The sequence below is a fragment of the Lycium ferocissimum genome, chromosome 6, assembly GCF_029784015.1.
Source record: "Lycium ferocissimum isolate CSIRO_LF1 chromosome 6, AGI_CSIRO_Lferr_CH_V1, whole genome shotgun sequence".
In the NCBI taxonomy this organism is placed as follows: Eukaryota; Viridiplantae; Streptophyta; class Magnoliopsida; order Solanales; family Solanaceae; genus Lycium; species Lycium ferocissimum.
The window spans coordinates 43,274,931-43,280,761 of NC_081347.1; the positions used below are offsets into that span (position 1 = coordinate 43,274,931).

A 5,831-nucleotide genomic window follows, 5' to 3' on the forward strand; every position below is an offset into this window, starting at 1 on the left:
TAAAGATATTCAGATACCAATTGGAATCAACTAGATATCAATTTGAATAAAGTAGCACGAAGGAATGAAAGAATTGGAAGTTTCCTAAATATCCTATAGCCTCTTACAGATATGTACGGAACTCATCGTACTGATCCGCAAGACTCTGCTAGACATGCTCTTGTACTTATAGACCAGGCAACTGAGGGCTCTGATACCAACTTGTCACGACCCAAATCACTAATCGCGCGGGCACCCACCCTATCCCTCCTGGTGGGCGAACCCTTCCCTTACCCAACATACAAACTATAAATGTGGAATAACAATATAAATAATAATAAATCTCAATATCAAATAAAAGAGAATAAGTGTGGAAAATATCTTCTACCCAATGCATCTGGTCTAAGTCAGCACAAGAGCTATTAATAAACACATAGGTTTGGACATAAATAAGAACTGTCTAAATGTTGCCATACAAGGATCATAACGTCAAAAGGAATACTGTCTGGAAGTAGATGACAAATATATGAAGAATGGAAACTCGGGCTGCAGATCTGGCAGTATCTCACCCTAAGTCTCCAACAATACTGTCTCGGGAAACACTCTCGAGGATCAGAAGTGTAAGAATAAAGTAATCAGAAGTGTGAGAATAAAGTAATCACTAAGCACATCCACGTAAGATTTACAGTAATGTGAACCACGCTAGATCTCAGTAGTCTACAGTCATAGCCTCGGCGGGACCTCTACTCCTCGAATCTATCAAGCATCTAGGTAAGTGTTTAACAAGCATGCAACATCTCTAATGGGTCAACAACCAAAGAATCAAGACTGAAACGCACCAAGCAATACAATAGATACAACAACCAGAATCAGAGATGTGCTGGATGTAATATGAATGCATGTGCGATGCAATGCAACGGCCAATGCAATCTCTGTACATACATGCTCCAGCGGAATACCTCCATGCCTCGACAGTTATGACCCATGGGGGACCCGTGAAGTCCATGTACCACTCTCGCGATCCCGGCAAAGACCTCGAGCATCGGACATTCTCTCGATCCCGGTAAAAACCTCAGGCATCGGCCTCTCATCTCTCTCATCATCATCATCAGTACCAAGTCTCAGCTCATATCAATGTATCATGAAAAATGAGGATGAGTGCTAGGTATAATAACAATGCCAAGTGAAATCATATCAATACCAATCGTGCCACACATGGACACATCTCACAATATCAGGATCAATATCAAGCCAATCGTGCCACACATGGACACATATCACAATAAGGCAGCTAAGTATCAAGTCTAATATCATAGACATTACAATTCCTGCCTAATTTCATTATCCTTCCCTTTTCGATGATAAGTGAGATATCAAGAGAGAGATGAATGCAAATACAAGTCACAACGATAGCAAATATGACGACAAGCCAAATCACAATATAACGAGGCAACAAGCCCACATAATCAATCAATCGTACCAACCTAAGAATATCCAACCCAACTTCTTACACGAAGTCTTAACATGCTTTCCCCATCACATCTACTTCTAAATATGTTTCACTAACTGAAGTCTAATCAAAGACAAGTTGTAACCTACCTAGCTGTCGAGTTGGAGCCACGAACAATCAAATTTGTGCCTTGCCTTTCCGAAGATGCTCCAAGTACTCAAAGTCTAGCCATCATCAAGTTCTATGTTAGAAATAAGAAACAATGATATCCATATTGCTATACTTCGTTCAAATCCAAATCAACTATGGAAAAGGGGAAAAACGGGCCCACAAGGGTAAAACGGGTATTTCAAAGGTGAAATTGGTAACCCAACGTTCTAGATGGTCAATTCTACTCTTCAATTGCTAAATTAAATCAATAATAGATCAATTTCATCATTCAAGTCAAAACTCCCAATTTGGGTATAAACCCTAACTTTCAATCTTTCAATTCATCAACATAAATGGAAGATTCAAGCCTATTAGTCACTAATTCATCAAATTCCATGTTTAGATTAGTCAAATCCATCAACAAATCTCAATTTGAGACTAACACTCAAATAATGCAGTAAACATCAAAAACCCACTTCCTCATTAAGTTCTATAGATTTTCTATCATCGAATCATTCTTAAGGAAGGTAAATGAATGAAATCTAGGTTAGAGAACTTACCCCCAAGAGAAATCAGCTAAGAACCTTCTCAAATCGCCTAAAAAATGCTTAGGAAAAACAAATGAAGGAATAGGAAAAGAAGAGTTTTAACTAGGCATTAAATAAGATTCTGGTCACGTCGTTCGCCGCAGCGGTCAGGCATCCGCTACAGCAGGTCCGGGCCTGCTACCCTACTCTCGTTACCATGAGTTCGGTACAGCGGATCCCCGCCCACTGTGGTGACTCACTACGACTTCTCACAACTCGTCATAGCGGACCAGGCCTCGCCGAGGCGGGTCTGCTACCGCACATATGGTGATCTTTACGACGGACACCAGACACCAGAAAATACTGATTTTTCCACTATCTCAATCTCAAAACCGGACAATCACCCGAGACCTTCCAGATACAAACCAGACCTGCAACCATACATAAAAAGGTGCTACGGACTCACTCGTGGTCTCGGAATTCCCAACGGAGGTCTATTTGACCGGGTCAACACCCAATGGCCAAGGACCAACTTTCCAACCAATAACCCAAGACCCTCCCGAGTGCCTCGAGAACCGAACTGAACATCCCACCAAGTCATAATCGACCATCCGGACCCCTCAGAATCAACGGATTCCCGAAAAAGGTCTGTTTACCTAAAAGTCAACTATTGGTCAAACGTTTTTTACTTTAAGGTTCTAATTCTCATAAGTCACCATAAAACTCGATCGATTACCTCGAAAATCGTGCCACCCATCCCCGCAGGTCAAAATTTTACTAATAGGGCTCGGGGAAGGGTCAACGGGGTAAATGGATCAAAAGCGTTATAACGACCAAACGGGTCGTTACAGAGTGTATACTAACTTTGTAAAAATGGTATTTGTACAAACTGAAAACTCTAATTGTGGATAAATATCTATGATAAACATCTATCGATAACTTAATTAAGATAATAAATAATATAATATCATATATTAAGATTGTCCAATATATCACTTAGTAATCCAATGAGGGAACTATTATACTGTCCATTTATATAACTTAATTTTTAAAAGAAATACATGACAAACATCGAAAGAGAGTTGTGATCACAACTTCAGATAGTTTTAAGGAATCACCAAATTTAGAGACCAAGTCACAACACATAATATTTAATAGTAAAATTCAGAAAATGTCCCTGACAAAAGAAAAGTATTAGACTACGTACTTGATTAACCAAGAACATTTTCGTTAAATGGAGTTAATATCTTTGGTAAATTACAATCAATAATGATATATTTCTAAAACTTATTTAAGTCATTACACTTTCAGCATATTAACATTTGTCCTTTTGTTCATCCTATTATTATACCCTCGTGAGGGGCAAATTAAATATCTTAAAAAAATTCTTCAAAAATTTAAAACTAATGGGGACAATGTTATAATAAGAAAAATAGAGACACCCTTAGTTATGTTTCAACAAATTGCTAACAATTTAATATTAAAAAAACTAAATCAATATATAAGGAATAAAGCCATAAAATAAATAAATAACCTTTATTATCAATCAATATTACAATAATTTGAAAGAACAAGCAAACCACATAAGAAAATTACTACACAAGTCATGTCAAGTGCCATTATCTCACGCATACTCTTTATTAACATTCAAAGAAGAGAAACTGTGTACTTAATTAAAGTAACATGTACTTATTGATTTTTTGTATAATGATGTCTCCCTCCACAAAAGCTCTAGTCACCTTTGTTCTTCGACCAAGTAAGTGAAGGAATACTTTGTTCATTCCAAAAGAAGTTTGAAGGATCCATCTTAGTTTTCACATGGATCAGTCTATCAAAATTATTCTTGAAATACTTAAACCCCCAAACTTTAGCTTGCACATAACTTGTATATCCCTTGATGTTATTCACACCAATATCAAGATCCCTATAGTTGATATAAGCAGCTCTTGGAAACTTAGAAACAAAAGGAGCCATATAAGAATAAAGCCTTCTTATCCAACTTATATGCCTTTGCCTACTTCTTCCCCTTCTTCATCCCAATATACCAAATGTTGGATTTTGTATAAATTCCCAGCTCTATGGGGGAATGGAATAGATGATGCTTCAATCTCATCCATTCTCCCACCATATGGACTCAAGATAACTTGTGCAGCTGCGGCTTCATCTTCAAAGAACAATCTCCAGACTCCTTCAAGACCTCTCTCTGAGATTGGCTGATACACGTAGTCTGATTTTGCCTTGAAGTATCGCCTTGAGAGTTGAACCCTACTTAACAATACATCAATAGATTCACCTTTTGAGAATCCTGCGAAGTATAATATAGACTCTATCCAACTCATTTCGATGCAATCTTCTCTTCTCAATTCTAATTCAGGGAAATTCTCTTGCATGATGAGAAGTAATCGATCGATTCCACCAAGGAATATGGAGTTGAATGAAGCTACAATTGTTTGTTTGTTGTTACCACCTTGATTACTTGATTTCAATCTACTAATCAAGATCCTAATGAACAAATCTTCATGGAATCTTGGAGCAACATATTGCCACTTATGTACAAGCTTTGTAGCATTTTGTTCCAATGTCTTGTCAAGTGTGAAAACAGTTACTTTCTCAGGAACATCTACCAATTTGATCTTCCATGCAAGGACAAGTCCAAAGCTATTTCCTCCACCTCCTCTGATTGCCCAAAATAGATCTTCCCCCATGGAAACCCTATCAAGAATCCTCCCATTCGCGTCAATCAAACGTGCATCTATAATGTTATCAGCAGCTAGGCCATATTTCCTCAACATAACTCCATAACCACCTCCACTAAAATGTCCACCAACACCAACTGTTGGACAAACACCAGCCGGAAATCCTAGGGTTTTGCTTTTCTCCGCAATTCTATAATAGAGTTCGCCAATGGTAGATCCAGCTTCAACCCATGCACTCTTGTCATTGACATTTACATGGATTGTTCTAAGGTTGATAAGATCAACCATAACAAATGGAACCTCAGAGACACAAGAAAGACCTTCATAGTCATGTCCTGCACCACGAACCCTAACGTGCATACCCGTTTTCTTAGCACAAAGAATGACTCGTTGGACCTCGGATTCACTCACGGGGGTGACAATCACAAGAGGTATAGGAGTTTCAGTTGTGTTGAACCTTAGGTTTTGAATAGAGAATTGAAGGATTGATGAGTAAGAAGAGTTATTTGGGGTGTAAATGGAGGAGGATTGGTTATTATGAGATAGGCACTGGATGAATTCTTCTCGAGTATTAGCTAAAGTTGCCCATGCAGTTGATGAGAAAACAAGAAGTACTAAAAGAAAGGAAAACCGAGAATTCTTCATTGCTTGAGATTTTGTTTAGTTTGTGTTATGGAAATGAAATTGCAAATCCCTTTTATTTATAATGTGTGAGGAGCTAATCTTTTGGCTAAACTTTCTATAATTTGCGTGTGAAAGGTTTATACTTGTAAATTGTATCCAAAATAAAAAATAAAATAAAAAATAAGACCATAAAAGAAGAACAGTCAAAATGTCAAATCATCCAGATCAAGACCACCAATTGTTGAGAAAACAACCAAAGAATTTTTCTTACATAAAAATGAAGTCTGGTCCTAACTCCTAGTAGCCTTTCACATTTGTTTGACCTTAATAACTTTCGAAAAAAAAAAAAAAAGTTAAACCTTTTATTTTCCCAAAACAATTCATTTTGATTTGACTAGCCCATTT

At 37.5% G+C, this 5,831-nt stretch overlaps 1 pseudogene; it reads right to left on the bottom strand.

Moving 5' to 3' along the window:
* Positions 1-3,634: 3,634 nt before the first annotated feature.
* On the bottom strand, positions 3,635-5,459 carry LOC132059698 (tetrahydroberberine oxidase-like; annotated as a pseudogene).
* Positions 5,460-5,831: the final 372 nt, after the last annotated feature.